We start from the raw sequence: 15,677 nt of genomic DNA on the forward strand, positions 1-15,677 counted from the left end.
TCAGCAACCTAGGAGGCAGCGGCAACAGCAGCGGCAAACACCTAGGCCTCAGCAGCAACAACCAGCTAAGCAGCCTCCTCCACAAAAATCGACTCAGCCCTTTTGACTTGATACTCGAGGGCATAGCCAGCGTTCAACCATCTCCTCTCCTCCCTCAACCGATAGGAGGACGACTGTCTTTCTTTCTCAGCCGGTGGGAAGTTATCACTTCGGACCAGTGGGTCCTCAACATCATCCGCCACGGCTACTCTCTCAACTTTCACACCCTTCCGGGCCAAAGTCTACCAAAAGAGTCTGCTTTGCACACTCCTCAATCTGCCCTCCTTTGTCAGGAGGTTCAGTCCCTCCTGCTTCTGAACGCCATAGAGGAAGTTCCTCTGGACCAAAGAGGGCAAGGATTCTACTCCCGGTATTTTCTAGTACCCAAGAAAACAGGAGACCTCAGACCTATTCTAGATCTGCGAGATCTCAACAAATGTTTGGTCAAAGAAAAATTCAAGATGCTATCTCTAGCTACGCTTTATCCTCTCCTCGATCACAACGACTGGCTATGCTCTCTCGATCTCAAAGAGGCCTACACTCACATTCCAATTCATCCGGCCTCCAGACAGTACCTTCGTTTCATGATCAATCACTGTCATTACCAATACAGAGTGCTCCCCTTCGGTCTTGCCTCCTCTCCAAGAGTGTTCACAAAATGTCTGGTAGTGGTGGCAGCGTTTCTACGCTCCCACCACCTTCAGGTTTTTCCCTACCTGGACGATTGGTTAATCAAGGCCATTTCATCTCAAACTGTTCTTCTGGCCACCAACCAGACCATCTTTTTTCTACAACTTCTGGGGTTCGAAATCAATATACCCAAGTCTCACCTTCTGCCTACGCAGAGACTTCAATTCATTGGAGCGGTACTGGACACGGTCCAGATGAGAGCCTTTTTGCCGGACAACCGTCTTCACAACCTCCAATCGCTCTGTCAGCAGGTGCTGTCCCAGCACTCCATTTCTGCAAAGCAGATGATGATTCTCTTGGGTCACATGGCCTCCACAGTTCATGTCACACCCCTGGCGCGGCTTCACCTGCGCACTCCTCAATGGACCCTGGCTCTCCAGTGGTCTCAAGCGACAGACTCTTGCTCACGACACATATCTGTGACATCGTCTCTTCGTCAGTCTCTGCAATGGTGGTTGATATCCTCAAATCTCTCCAGGGGCCTTCTGTTCCATCTGCCTCCTCATCATCTGGTCATCACCACCGACGCCTCCCCTTATGCATGGGGAGCTCATCTGAACGAGTTCCAAACTCAGGGCCTTTGGACTCCTCAGGAAACGAAGCATCACATCAATTTCCTGGAACTCAGGGCAATGTTCTATGCCCTCAAGGCCTTCCAACACCTTCTATTTCCTCAAGTCCTTCTAATTTGCACAGACAACCAGGTGGCTATGTACTACATCAACAAGCAAGGGGGAACGGGCTCTCGCCTCTTATGCCAGGAAGCCCAGAGAATCTGGTCTTGGGCGTCCTCGCGCCACTTATTCCTGAAAGCAATTTATATTCAGGGAGAACAGAACTTCTTAGCGGACAAGCTCAGCAGAGTTCTCCAACCCCACGAATGGACTCTCGACCCATCGACTCTACAGTCCATCTTTGCACAATGGGGCACTCCTCAGGTGGACCTTTTTGCAGCTCCTCACAATCATCAGTTGCCCCAATTCTGCTCCAGACTTTACTCTCCTCACCGTCTGACAGCGGATGCGTTTCTTCTGGATTGGTCCAATCTATTCCTTTATGCTTTCCCTCCTCTGCCTCTCATGCTTCGGACCTTGTTCAAACTAAAGAGGGAACGAGCCACCATGATCCTGATTGCTCCACGGTGGCCCAGACAGCATTGGTTCTCCCTTCTACTTCAACTCAGTTCCAGGAATCCATTTCTACTTCCACTGTTTCCATCTCTGCTTACACAGGATCAGGAAACCCTCCTCCATCCCAACCTGCAGTCTCTACACCTGACAGCTTGGTATCTCTCGGGCTGACTTCAGCTGATCTTTTGTTATCTCAGCCTGTTCGCTCCATCCTGGACGCCTCCAGGAAACCAGCCACTCTACAATGTTACCATCAAAAGTGGACGAGGTTTTCTTCTTGGTGCCTCCTACATCATCATGACCCCAAGTCTCTTGCAGTGGAACCTCTATTGGATTATCTGCTTTCTCTGTCTACTTCTGGTCTCAAGTCTACTTCCATCAGAGTTCATCTCAGTGCCATTACGGCCTTTCATGAGCCGGTCCAGGGGAAACTCCTTTCAGCTCATCCCCTGGTCTCCAGATTCATGCGAGGTCTTTTCAATTTGAAACCACCTCTCAAAGCACCTCCGGTGATCTGGGATCTGAACGTGGTTCTTTCCGTCTTGATGAAGCCTCCATTTGAACCCTTGGCTACTGCCTCTTTCAAGTTTCTCACTTGGAAGGTACTTTTTCTTATTGCTCTCACCTCTGCCAGGAGGGTCAGTGAGCTCCATGCACTAGTTTCTGATCCACCTTTCACTGTCTTTCATCACGACAAGGTGGTTCTACGTACACATCCAAAGTTTCTCCCTAAGGTTGTTTCTGAGTTCCATCTCAACCAATCTATTGTACTACCTGTTTTTTTCCCTAAACCTCACTCTCATTCCGGGGAACAGGCTCTTCATACTTTGGACTGTAAGCGGGCTTTAGCTTACTATTTAGACCGTACTAAGCCCCACAGATCATCCCCCCAACTTTTTCTGTCCTTTGATCCTAATAAGTTGGGACGTCCTGTTTCTAAGTGTACGCTATCTAATTGGCTTGCTGCGTGCATTTCATTCTGCTATGCTCAGTCCGGACTGACACTGGAAGGTTCTGTCACGGCACATAGAATTAGAGCTATGGCAGCATCTGTAGCTTTCCTCCGTTCCACACCCATTGAGGAAATCTGCAAAGCTGCTACGTGGTCCTCAGTCCATACTTTTACATCTCATTATTGTCTGGATACTTTCTCCAGACGGGATGGACATTTCGGCCAATCTGTTTTGCAAAATTTGTTTTCCTAATGGCCAACCTTCCCTCCATCCCTCTTTTTGTTAGCTTAGAGGTCACCCATCAGTCAAGAATATGCTGCCTGCTTGTCCTGGGATAAAGCACAGTTACTTACCGTAACAGGTGTTATCCAGGGACAGCAGGCAGATATTCTTGCGTCCCACCCACCTCCCCGGGTTGGCTTCTTAGCTGGCTTATCTTAACTGAGGGACCGCGCGTCGGGGTCGGGCGGGAAGGCACTCGCGCATGCGCGGTGCGGTCTCTAGAACTTTCCAAGTTCTTAGAGTGCAATCACTCTAAAAGTGTCCGTACCGGGGCTCCGTCGGTGCCGTCACCCATCAGTCAAGAATATCTGCCTGCTGTCCCTGGATAACACCTGTTACGGTAAGTAACTGTGCTTTATGGAATACTAATTTCCTAATGAAATGTTATTTTTTTTTTTTAAATTTTTATTTATAGATTTTCCATTCTTACAACATCTGAATCATAGTAAATATAATTAATTATTACATATCTAGTATACTATCATTAATAATTCATAGTTTTTAAAATATAATATGATAAAGATTATACATTAACATAAAAATATGAATCCCTCCCCCTTTTTTATATAACATGTTTTCAATAATTAATCAAATCCCACCCCAGTCATATATAATTTTTATCAATGTGCTAAGAAATCTAATCATTAGAATAATTAGTCAATGGTTGCCATATTTTCTTGAAATTAAGAAGATTCCCTTGTTGTAACGCTAATACTTTTTCCATTTTATAAATATGACAGACAGAATTCCACCAGAACGTAAAATTTAATTTGGTATAATCTTTCCAATTTTGAGTAATTTGTTGCATGGCGACTCCTGTTAGTATTAATAATAGCTTATTATTATTTGCTGAAATCGGACTCTTAGTTCTCATTGCAGTGCCAAATAATATGGTATCATATGAGAGTCCTACATAATTCTCTAGTAACTTATTAATTTGGGGCCAAATTGAATTCCAAAATGCGTTTACACAGGGACAGAAAAAAATTAAATGATCTAACGTCCCTATTTCCAATTTACAATGCCAGCATCTATTAGATCTAGTACTATCTATTTTTTGCAGGCGCGTTGGGGTCCAGAACACTCTATGTAATAAGAACAACCATGTTTGATTCATAGATGCTGACCTTGTAGATCTTAATCTCCAGGACCAAAATCGTGGCCATTGAGACTCAGAAATTGTCTGACCAATCTCAATACTCCAAATATCCCTAAGACCTGTTTTCTTTTTTTTATTTAAAAATCCGTATATCAATTTGTACCATTTTGCGGCTTGGTGACCCAAAAAATCCGCCTGGAAACATAGAAGCTGTAGACTATATTGATTATTAAGATTTTTCCATTCAGGGAACCCTACCTGAATGGCCTGCTTCAATTGCATCCATTTAAAATATTGTGTTTTATTTAATCCAAATTTATTTTGCAATTGTGAAAAACTAAGCAGTGAACCTTCTGAAATGACATCATTCAATGTTCGTATTCCTGCATTTATCCATTGTTTCCAGACGATTTTAAATCCGCCAATTCTGATCCTGGAGTTTACCCATATTGATTGATTTAGAGATTTAGCAATAGGTTCTGGTGACAGATTACTGATGTATCTCAATGTTTTCCAAGTGTCAAATAAAATTCTGTGGTCTTTGTATCTTTTAGGCATTGTTATAGTTATTAATTGTTCTGGATATAAAGGGAACAGGAGCCGCCATTCTAAATACAGCCAATCTGGTACATTTTCTAAAAGATCTGGGAGGATCCAATACATACCCTGTCTTAAAATATAGGCTTGATGATACCTATAAAAATTTGGAAAATTTACCCCCCCTTCCATAATTGGTCTTTGTAATGATACTAAAGCGATTCTTGGTCTTTTCCCACACCAAACAAATTTTGTAAGAATATTGTTAAGTTTTTTATAAAATGACCCCTGAAAAAATATTGGTATCATACTCATTTGGTAACAAACCACAGGCAATACCATCATTTTAATTGTTTGAATTCTTCCCCACCAAGAAAGATGTAACGGATTCCATTGCTCACACATTTCTGTTATTTTTTTTAATAAAAGTTTTTCATTCTCTTTAACTGTATCTTCAATTGTATTTTTGATCATAATTCCTAAGTATTTAATTCCATCTTCTTTCCAAATAAATGAATATGGATCAAATAATCCTTTGGTACAATGAACATTGATTGGGAGAATTTCAGATTTGTTCCAATTAATTTTATATCCAGAAAAAGTACCATATTTTTCTATTAAATTAAGTATACATGGAATAGTAGTTTCCGGTTCTCTTAAATATAATAATATATCATCTGCATATGCAGATAATTTAAATTCAAAACTGGTAAATGATATTCCCTTTATCTCCCTAGTTTTGTTTATTGCAATTAATAAAGGTTCTAGGACAATATCAAAAAGTAAAGGAGACAGAGGGCATCCTTGTCTAACTCCCCTATGCAAGTTAAATCTATTTGATAAATTATTGTTAATATATAATCTTGCTCCAGGAGAGCTATACAATGTCTGAATCATTTTAATAAAACCGGATCCTATACCAAACCATTGTAAAGCTTGGTATATAAAATTCCATTCCACTCTATCAAAGGCTTTTTCTGCATCTAAAGATATTAAAAAAGCTGGATCATTTATATTTTTTGCTAAATTTAATGAGTGGAATGCTAATCTAGTATTATTTGATGAATGTCTTTTAGCAATAAATCCTGTTTGATGTACATCAATAATGAAAGGAAGAGCTTTTGCCAATCTTAATGCTAATACTTTAGCCATTAATTTATTATCCACATTCAATAATGAAATAGGCCTGTAATTTGAAACCAGAGTAGGATCTTTGTTTGGTTTTGGTAAGACTATAATTATCGATTCTGCCATAGTACCAGAAATATTTTCATTCTTTATTTGATATTGATACAAATTTAACAGATGTGGTAATATTATATTTTGGAAAAATTTATAAAATTCAACAGTATACCCATCTCCACCTGGAGCGGATCCAACTCTAAGAGACTTCAATGCTGTTTCTAACTCTTTTAAAGATATAGGTTCTTCTAAACTTCCTTTTATATGATCTGGAATATTTGGTCCAATAAATGAATTTAAAAAAGTTAATCCGTCTTGTTCTTTATTTTTATAAGAATTAGAAGTGTATAATTCTTTGTAAAAATCAAGAAATTGTGTTATAATATCTTTTGTGTTGGTATGTGTATTACCTTGTGTATCTTTAATTGCAATAATCTTAGATTTTCTTTTCTTTACTTTAAGAAAATTTGCTAATAATTTCCCCGCTTTATTTGAATTTCCATAATATTGTACTTGTTTATTGAAAATGTCTTTCCTCACAATTTGAGAAGAAATCTCATTATATTTAACTTTTAATTTTAATATTTCTTGTAATGTATTATTTTCCCATTTCTCAATTAATTTATTTTCTAATAATTTAATTTGCTTTCCCATCTCAAGAAATTGTTTTTTTTTTTTGTTTATTAATAAATGTTGAGTATGAAATAATATTTCCTCTCATAGTTGCTTTAAAAGCATCCCATAAGATCTCAGCATTAATAGTATCTGATTCATTAAATTGAAAGAATTCTTGCATTTTTATTTTAAAATCTTCAAGAAATTTTGAGTCCGCTAGTAAATCATTATTAAATCTCCATATTGAATCAAAGTTTTCAACATCATAATTTTGAAGATTAATCCACACACCAGCATGATCTGAAATTATAATGGGATCAATTACTGCTTTTAATACACGCTGCGCTATATTATTAGAAACAAATATATAATCAATTCGTGAAAAGGATTTATGGACCTGAGAACAAAAAGAAAATTCCTGTTCATTAAAATGAAGAATTCGCCATATATCTACTAAATCACAAGATAGTATCAAATTATCTAAGCCTAATGATTTCATAACTTTACTTGGTTTTTTATCCAAAATCGGATCCATTACAGCATTGAAATCCCCTGCTACTATTAAATTAGATGTAGCCAGTGGTAAAAGTAATTGTTGAATTTGTTTAAAAAACTCCATTTGATTCGTATTAGGAGCATATAAATTGAATAAATTCAGGGTTGTATTTCCCAGAACCATTTCGATATGTACCCATCTACCTAAGGGATCATAATTAATTTAAAATCTGCATTACATTTTTTGTTTATTAGAACAGCCACTCCAGCTTTTTTCTTTAAAGCCGGTGCAAATAAACATTTAGAAATCCAACCTCCAGATAATTTTTTTGATTCAATTTCCGAAAGATGGGTCTCTTGAATGAAGTAAATGTCCGCATTTTGATTTTTAAGGAACGATAATAATTTCTTCTTCTTAATAGGATGATTTAAACCATTGACATTCAGTGAATACATTTTTATATCCATCTAATTAATAATTATGTTTTAACCAATATTCTATGATAATTTACAAGATTAGATCCTAGCACATTCAATAAAAATTTATCTCCTATCCCACCCTTTATTTTCCCTCCCCCCCCACCCATTATCATATTCTGATCTGGAACACGCATTGGTCATGCAAAACCTAAATCTCCATCCCCAGGCAACTAATAATTCATTATATTATTTAAAAACATATTTCTAAATTCAATACATTCTTTATACTTCCACCCTTATATAATTGAAAATTATATCCATTTAATCTATAAAATTTTATAAAATAACTAAGAATTATATATATTTGATTCATAAAATTAAATTCAATATCATGCATACATGTAATATAATACTCTTAATAAATAAAGATATTACAAATATAGCTCTTATTCTCTATATATCTGTTATTCATCATGTAAATTAAATATACCCATTTTTATAAAAATATTAATATTAATAATAAATGCATTTCAATCATTTTCATAGATCATCTTCATAATGAATTAATTTGAATGAATACTTGAATAAAATATACATTTTATATCAATAAATAAATTTTATAATGAACTCCTATTTTATTAATTATCTACCAATCAATTACTCACTTCCTTATTTTTCCATAATAAGTTAATATGACTAAATAATTGAATTAAATATAAATTTTATAATAGACACCTATTTTATTAATTAATCCCTTCAATAAATCAAATTCTTATCTTGTATATATTTCATAAAATTACAATCTTCTTACATAGAATTAAAATATTGTTTTTATAATAAATTAATATATTTCATTTTTAAGTTTTATTCTCAATATAACAATAACAAATTTTCCTTTCAATATTATTAATAATAAATTCATTGTAAATCATTTTCATTATTCATTAATCATAATAAGTTAATATGCTTATATAATTGAATAAGTTCTCTATTCTGATTAAAATATATATTTTAAATAAATAATTTAATTTTATAATTAATTTATATTTTAATAATTAAAGAAAAATTATTATTATTATTTTTTTTTTTTTTTCACTAGTATTAATGAATGTGGATGCAAATATTTTATTAATAATTAATTTGATAAAATAATATTATATTATTGCATCCAATATATCAATAAATTATCTTTCCAGTTAGTAAACATTTCATTATGTCTTATATATTTTTTTTTTATTAATAATCTTCTTTATTTTTCCCTTTTTTCCATCTTCTTTCTTCTTTCTTCTTTCTTCTTTCTTCAGCTGAATTGTTCCTTTTATTCTGTTTTTTATGTAAACATAGGTTCTTCTTGTGTCAAAAATTCTTTCAGTTTTGCAGGGTCTTGAAAATATATGGATTTATTTCCACTGGATACTCTCATAGTGGACGGATAATATATTCCATATATGTAACCTTTTTCTTTTAACTGCTGTCTGAATGTGAGGAATTGTTTTCTTATATTTGCTGTATATTTAGCAAAATCAGGAACTAAAATCAGTTTTGATCCTTTATAATTTAAGTTTTTATTTGCTTTTGCCATTTTTAATATTTCCTGAGCATGTTGGTACCTTAATACCTTGAATATCAAAGGTCTTGGAGCAGTCTGGTTTACTGGCTTTCTTATGGGGATTCTGTGGGCTCTTTCTATTTCTAACGGCCATTTTGAATTGAGCTGAAGCAGTTTAGGTAAAAGATTTTCCAAGAATTGTACAGGATCTCCCCCTTCAATATTTTCAGCCAGCCCTAAAATTCTGATGTTCTTTCTTTTTCCTCGGTTTTCCATATCCACCAATTGATTTTTTAAAGCTGCTACTTCTTTTTTATCTTTATCATATTCTTGTGTGAAGGATTCAAATTGCTCCATTTTTTCTTCCATCACTGCCATTCTCTGTCTTTCGGTTTGGATCTCTTGTTTCATGTTGAGAAGTTCTTCTTTAACTTCAGAGATTTTATTAGCATTTTCAGTCAGCATCAGTTTTATTTTGAACAGTTCAGTCATAATATCGGACTTTTCAGTGAGTTCTTCAGTTTCCATCGGGAACGGCACATTCGATGGTGACAGGGGAGTTACTTTTGTTCTTTTTGCTGATATACCCGATGTTGAAGGCTTTTCAGATTTTCCCTGCTTCATACTTGCCATTTCCGACGTTGTTTTATGTTATTTTTATAGCGATTAGACAAAGTGAAAGTTTTATTTTTTTTCCGTTTGTTGCCTGGATACGAGGAGCGCTGCGGTTAAGCTGCCATATCGTGCGCGCTCCAAGCCACGCCCCCTCCTAATGAAATGTTAAATTTGATGCTAATATGTGAGTTAATCAAGTGTGTATCTTTAAGTTTTATATGAGTTTAATTGATACACTTGTTGTAACATACAAAAATGAATAAAGAATTAAAAAAACAAATATACACATATTATATATCATAGTATAACATATTATGTAAAATTATTTCTAACTCCCTCCCCCCTTTAGTGTGCTAAATGTAGTGTGCTACATTTGCTAATTAGACAGTTTTTTTCATCGCTGACATAATGCTTTGTCCTGGAAGCAGTTGTTTTCATACAGTAAATCCCATCATCGGTCTAGCAGTGCAGACACAACATAGTAACATAGCAAATGACGGCAGATGACCTGAACGGTCCACCAGTCAGCCCATTAGTTATACCCATTAAAATATATGATTAAATTAAATTGCCATCTATTTTCATTTCTTCCACTGCCGTGGAAGACTGGAGGGTGGCTAATGTGACGCTGATTTTTAAAAAGGGTTCCAGAGGTGATTGTTTATAGTTATTAGTTCAATGCAGAATTTAAAATTTATAAGTAGTATAATGAAGACTTTACAGATTTACACCTGCAAGCGAATATTACCTTAAAAACATAAACATGAAACACCACCAGATGGTGCTGCATGATCAACCAATAAATAGGGCTGAGGTCATAAAAACAGCAAAAATTATAGACCAATGAGTCTGACATCGGTGCTGGGCAAAATGGTAGAGACTATTATAAAGAACAAAATGACAGAACATATACATTTATTTATATATTTAATTTTCTATACCGTTCTCCCAAGGGAGCTCAGAATAGTTTACATTAATTTATTCAGGTACTCAAGCATTTATTCCCTGTCTGTCCCGGTGGCTCACAATCTACCTAATGTACCTGGGGCAATGGGGGGATTAAGTGACTTGCCCAGGGTCACAAGGAGCAGCATGGGTTTGAACCCACAACCTCAGGGTGCTGAGGCTGTAGCTTTAACCACTGCACCACATGGAATAATGAAAGAGCACATGGATTTAGTCAAGGGAAATCTTGCATCACCAATCTACATCGTTTCTTTGAAGGGGTGAATAAGCATGTGGATAAAGGAGAGTCCAGTTGATATTGTATCTGGATTTTCATAAGGCATTTGACAAAGTATCTCATGAAAGACTCCTGAGGAAATAAAAAAGTCATGTCCCATTATGGATTAAGAATTAAAAGAGAGAAAACAGAGAAAAGGGTTTTATCCCAGGACAAGCAGGCAGGTATTCTCACTAGTGGGTGACGTCATCCGACGGAGCCCCGATGCGGACGTCTCACAAGCATACTTGCTTGTAGAAACTTTAGAAGTTTCGAATCGCCTGCACCGCGCATGCGCAAGTGCTTTCCCGCCCAGTGCACCGGGCGCGTCTCCTCAGTTCTGACTTTTCCACGGAGCCGAGAAGTCCGTCTTCGACTCTCTGCGTGAAGTAACTTCACTTGTGTCTTCTAAATGTGCGGTTTTGGGTTCTTTTTACTCATTATCGTCGGTTTTCGTCCATCTTAACCTGCAGTCTCTACACCTGACAGCTTGGTTCCTCTCAACGTAACTCCCCTCCAGTTTTCACAAGCTGTGCGGGATGTTTTGGAAGCTTCTCGGAAGTCTGCTACTAGACAATGCTATTGCCAGAAATGGACTAGATTTTCTACTTGGTGTTTTTCTCATCATAAGGAGCCTCAACATGCCTCATTATCCTCTGTTTTGGACTATCTTTTGCACCTATCTCATTCTGGCCTCAAATCTACATCGATACGAGTCCATCTTAGTGCAATTGCTGCTTTCCATCAGCCGCTTCAAGGGAAACCTCTCTTTGCTCATCCTGTGGTTTCCAGATTCATGAAAGGACTTTTCCATGTCAATCCTCCTCTCAAACCGCCTCCAGTGGTTTGGGACCTCAATATTGTTCTTTCTCAGCTTATGAAACCTCCATTTGAACCTATTGACAAGGCTCATCTGAAGTATCTCACTTGGAAAGTGGTGATTCTCATTGGCCTCACTTCTGCTCGTCGAGTTAGTGAGCTTCAAGCTTTGGTTGCGGATTCACCTTTTACAGTGTTCCATCATGACAAGGTGGTTCTTCGCACTCATCCGAAATTCCTGCCTAAAGTTGTCTCAAAGTTTCATCTCAATCAATCCATTGTTCTTCCTGTGTTTTTTCCAATGCCTCATTCTCATCCTGGAGAATCGGCTCTTCATACTCTGGACTGTAAGAGTGTGTTGGCTTTCTACCTGGAACGCACCAAGCCTCACAGAACTGCTCCTCAACTTTTCATCTCCTTTGATCCGAACAAGTTGGGACGTCCTATCTTTAAGCGTACCATCTCCAACTGGATGGCAGCTTGTATCTCTTTCTGCTATGCCTAGGCTGGATTACTCCTTCATAGTAAAGTCACAGCCCATAAGGTCAGAGCAATGGCAGCCTCTAGCTTTCTTCAGATCGACACCGATTGAGGAGATTTGTAAAGCTGCCACTTGGTCCTTGGTTCATACCTTTACTTCTCATTATTGTCTGGATACTTTTTCCAGACGGGATGGACAGTTTGGCCAAACTGTACTACAGAATTTATTCTCCTAAGTTGCCAACTCTCCCTCCATCCCATTGTGGTTAGCTTGGAGGTCCCCCACTAGTGAGAATACCTGCCTGCTTGTCCTGGGATAAAGCAATGTCACTTATCGTAACAGTTGTTATCCAGGGACAACAGGCAGCTATTCTCACGTCCCACCCACCTCATCTGGGTTGGCTTCTCTGCTAGCTATCTGAACTGAGGAGACGCGCCCGGTGCACTGGGCGGGAAGGCACTCACGCATGCGCGGTGCGGGCGACTCGAAACGTCTAAAGTTTCTACAAGCAAGTATGCTTGTGAGACGTCCGCATCAGGGCTCCATCGGATGACGTCACCCACTAGTGAGAATAGCTGCCTGCTGTCCCTGGATAACAACTATTACGGTAAGTAACATTACTAATTACATTATTACAATTACTAATTAAATACTAATTACAAATTAATAATTTATTAGAAAATCATGTTGGACTATCATATGATACAATATTATTTGGAACAGCAATGAGAACAAAAAGTCCGATTTCAGCTAATAATAATAAACTTTTATTAATTTTAACAGGGGTCGCCATACAGCAAATTACTCAGAACTGGAAGGATTACACTAAATTGAATTACCGTATTTTCGCGGATATAACGCGCGCGTTATACGCGATTTTACCTACCGCGCATACCCCTCGCGCGTTATATGCCTGAGCGCGGTATAGAAAAGTTTTTAAACATAGTTCCCACCCCGCCCGACGCCCGATTCACCCCCCCAGCAGGACCGCTCGCACCCCCACCCCGAACGACCGCTCGCACGCGCTCCCACCCGCACCCGCATCCACGATCGGAGCAAGAGGGAGCCCAAGCCCTCTTGCCCGGCCGACTCCCCGACGTCCGATACATCCCCCCCCTCCCCCCGAAGGACCGCCGACTTCCCGACAATATCGGGCCAGGAGGGAGCCCAAACCCTCCTGGCCACGGCGACCCCCTACCCCCACCCCGCACTACATTACGGGCAGGAGGGATCCCAGGCCCTCCTGCCCTCGACGCAAACCCCCCTCCCTCCAACGACCGCCCCCCCCCCAAGAACCTCCGACCGCCCCCCCAGCCGACCCGCGACCCCCCTGGCCGACCCCCACGACCCCCCCACCCCCCTTCCCCGTACCTTTGGAAGTTGGCCGGACAGACGGGAGCCAAACCCGCCTGTCCGGCAGGCAGCCAACGAAGGAATGAGGCCGGATTGGCCCATCCGTCCTAAAGCTCCGCCTACTGGTGGGGCCTAAGGCGCGTGGGCCAATCAGAATAGGCCCTGGAGCCTTAGGTCCCACCTGGGGGCGCGGCCTGAGACACATGGTCGGGTTTGGCCCATGTGCCTCAGGCCGCGCCCCCAGGTGGGACCTAAGGCTCCAGGGCCTATTCTGATTGGCCCACGCGCCTTAGGCCCCACCAGTAGGCGGAGCTTTAGGACGGATGGGCCAATCCGGCCTCATTCCTTCGTTGGCTGCCTGCCGGACAGGCGGGTTTGGCTCCCGTCTGTCCGGCCAACTTCCAAAGGTACGGGGAAGGGGGGTGGGGGGGTCGTGGGGGTCGGCCAGGGGGGTCGCGGGTCGGCTGGGGGACGGGCGGAGGTTCTTGGGGGGGGGGGGCGGTCGTTGGGAGGGGAGGGGGGTTTGCGTCGAGGGCAGGAGGGCCTGGGATCCCTCCTGCCCGTAATGTAGTGCGGGGTGGGGTTAGGGGGTCGCCGTGGCCAGGAGGGTTTGGGCTCCCTCCTGGCCCGATATTGTTGGGGAGTCGGCGGTCCTTCGGGGTGAGGGTGCGAGTGGTCCTGCCGGGGGGGGATGTATCGGACGTCGGGGGGGGGGCATCAGGCTTTCAGGATGGGGACAGACCTTCAAGGGGGGACAGGACTTCAAGGGGGGACAGTGCACGGAAGTCAGGGGGGGTGAACGGAGAGTCGGGACAGCGCACAGAAAGTCAGGGCGGGCGAAAGGAGCGTCGGGCATCATGCGCGTTATATGCCTGAGCGCGGTATAGAAAAGTTTTGGTACATATCATCGTGATTTCTGCGCGCTATACCCCTGTGCGCGTTTTACACAGGTGCGCGTTATATCCGCGAAAATACGGTACACTTTTTGGTGGAATTCAATTTGTCATATATATAAAATGGAAAAAGTATTGGCATTACAACAAGGTTATATTAAAAAATTTAATAAAATATGGGGACCATTGACAAATTATTCTACTGATCAGATATAATAACACATGTATAGAATATATAGAAGGGGTAGGGAGGGAAAACTATTGTAATATTAATATGATATAAAATTCTGATAAAGGGTTTATTTAATTCACATTGTAAGAACATTTAATAATTTCAAGTGTTTTTTCATAATTGAATGTATTACATGTATTTCACTTGATGTAAGAATTTAAAAAAAGAATAAAAAATATTTATTAAAAAAAAAAAAAAGTAACATTACTAAATGATCAGTATTCTCAAGGGAGAAGCATAGATAATGGAGATCCCCAGGTGTCCGTGTAGGAACTGCTCCTTTAATGATCTAGATATGGGAATAATTAGTAAGGTAATTAAATTTGTTGTTGACAGAAAGTTGTTCAAAGAGGACCTTGTAAAATTTGAGAGAATAGAAACATAGAAACATGATGGCAGATAAAGGCCAAAGACCCATCTAGTCTGCCCATCCGCAGTAACCATTATCTCTTTTTCTCAGCTTAAGCCAAGTACAGAGGATAGTCTGTCCTGAGCTGTGAAATGTGACCCATAGAGGCAAAAAAGAAAAAACCCCAAATAGACCCCCCCTCCCCCCCAAAAAAGAAAAAACACTGGTTTTTAAAGTTAAAATATGACTTTGAATTTTTGACCTTATGTTTGCTAAACTGGTTGTTTAGATTTAAAAATTGATATGTGATTTTTGTGTGGACTGCAGCATTAAGTGAAAATAATTTGGTTTTCAATAAAAAACCTGTGCAGATCATTACAGAAGATAATCTGAATCCATATTGTTATTGGCATATCCAATATAGTTGAAGTGAAAGGTATATATGTAATATTTAGTCTCTTCTATGGTTTCTCTGTTCTCATTTTAATCATTTGTAATGTGAACCACCTTGATGACTCATTCAGAAGGCAGTACACTTCCCCCTCCGTATTCGTGGGGGTTAGGGGCAGAGCCGGCCCGTGAATAATATTCAGGCCGGTCCTGCCCTTATCCCCCTCTTCCCCTGGCTATTTTTAGCCCTGTAAGCCATCCTTAAGCCTTACCTGGTGGTCTAGCGGGTTTTCAGGCAGGAGTGATCTTCCCACACTCCTGCCCCGTGCAGA

The 15,677-nt window shown here is 39.7% G+C and overlaps 1 protein-coding gene across 1 annotated transcript in view; it reads left to right on the plus strand.

The window, feature by feature from the left end:
* IBTK (inhibitor of Bruton tyrosine kinase) overlaps positions 1 to 15,677 on the plus strand; it is a 239,787-nt gene that overhangs the window by 68,019 nt on the left and 156,091 nt on the right.

This window comes from Geotrypetes seraphini, chromosome 3, assembly GCF_902459505.1.
Source record: "Geotrypetes seraphini chromosome 3, aGeoSer1.1, whole genome shotgun sequence".
NCBI lineage: Eukaryota > Metazoa > Chordata > Amphibia > Gymnophiona > Dermophiidae > Geotrypetes > Geotrypetes seraphini.